At 53.3% G+C, this 1,410-nt stretch overlaps 1 non-coding gene across 1 annotated transcript; it reads left to right on the top strand.

Moving 5' to 3' along the window:
- The first annotated feature begins 733 nt into the window (after positions 1-733).
- Positions 734-816, top strand: TRNAL-UAA. Its single transcript has one exon. It is a non-coding gene; the product is annotated as a tRNA-Leu (tRNA).
- Positions 817-1,410: the final 594 nt, after the last annotated feature.

Below are 1,410 nucleotides of genomic sequence, written 5' to 3'. Positions count from 1 at the left end.
CAGACAAGATCCTCTGGTGAAAAGGCCTGGCCTGGTTCCTCTGCATGAGAACACCCCTGTGTGATGGTGCTGGCCTGGGAAGAGTGAGAGTGGCTGAAATCATACAGAGAAATCATCAGGTTCCTGTGGCTTAAGGGCTAAAGACTTCCTGCACATAGGTATGTGGGGGCTGTGGGTTTGAATCCCATGGGATTCAACAGAAGGTTTTGTGGGTTTTTTTGTTTTGGTTTTTTTTTTTTTTTCTCTTTCCCAAATGGCAGAAAAAAACCCTGTATCTCACCCCAAAGTAAAAGGAGCTGCCTCTCCCAGCTAAATGCCCTAGGTATAGTCCCAAATGAGGGCTGGAGCAGGTCAAGTGCAAGGACAGTGTGGCATGCCTGGCTGAGTGCTGTCGGGCTGTCGGAGCAGCTCCCTTCCCCAGGCACCCATTGGCGTCAGGCTGAGACCCTCCAAGATGCCCCTCCCGCACCAGGGCTCCCATCGGCATTATCGTCGGTGACTACAGTCCTTGCACGAGGATCTCGTCTGGCACACAGGGGTTGTGCCGTCCTCATGGCCCGTGAGACTTGGGGACTCCCAGAGAGATGTGCCACCAGTTTGATGGGGACATAAAAGTGAGATAGGGAATGTGTTGCTAGGCTTGGGAAGTGTCTCAGGTTGGGACCTTGAGGACTTGGCGAGGCGTGTGCCCTCCGTGGGGGTAACTGGTGGGCCAGGGGAAGACATTCGGCCCACCAGGATGGCCGAGTGGTGAAGGCGTTGGACTTAAGATCCAATGGGCATATGCCCGCGTGGGTTCGAACCCCACTTCTGGTAGGAACTTCTCTCCTTTTTTTTCCTCTTGCTTCAAACACTCACACTCCAGCTTTTAGAGCATCACTTCAGAGGAGGGACGAGCACTCCGGGCCCTGTGCCCAGGGAGCCAGGGCCATTGGATGCCCCGGTGGGACCGTGCCACCCTACTCTCCAGGCTGAGTATGCAGAGGGATGAGAGCTGGTCCCTCTGGCACACAGGTTACGTCTCTCATCCTTCATGCAGGGAGTGCTGAAACTCTCGTGGGCTTGAATCCCACATGCTCCCAGATTAGCAACTTGTTTTTTCCCATGGCAGAAATAGAAAAACCTGACTACCCTGAAAGGGGGAAAAAAAAAGGGATCTTGAGCACTAAACAGCTCAGACAAGTCACAAGTGGAAACCATGTGAACAAGTGGGTTCAGGGAGATGGGTTTGGGTTGCTCCACACTTGTTTCTCTTACCAGCTCTGCTTCATGACCTCAGACCCATTGCTTGGCTCACCCAAAGCAACACTTGGCACCTTTCAGAGGTGTTTGGCAGTGTCACAACCCCCCAGAGCAAACCAACATGGCAGGAAGGGGTTCCTGATGCTGCTGGTTAACTTTGGGAAATGC

The sequence above is a fragment of the Eurypyga helias genome, unplaced genomic scaffold (assembly GCF_000690775.1).
Source record: "Eurypyga helias isolate BGI_N326 unplaced genomic scaffold, ASM69077v1 scaffold1722, whole genome shotgun sequence".
NCBI classification, from domain to species: domain Eukaryota; kingdom Metazoa; phylum Chordata; class Aves; order Eurypygiformes; family Eurypygidae; genus Eurypyga; species Eurypyga helias.
This window is presented reverse-complemented; position numbering and strand designations above follow the sequence as displayed.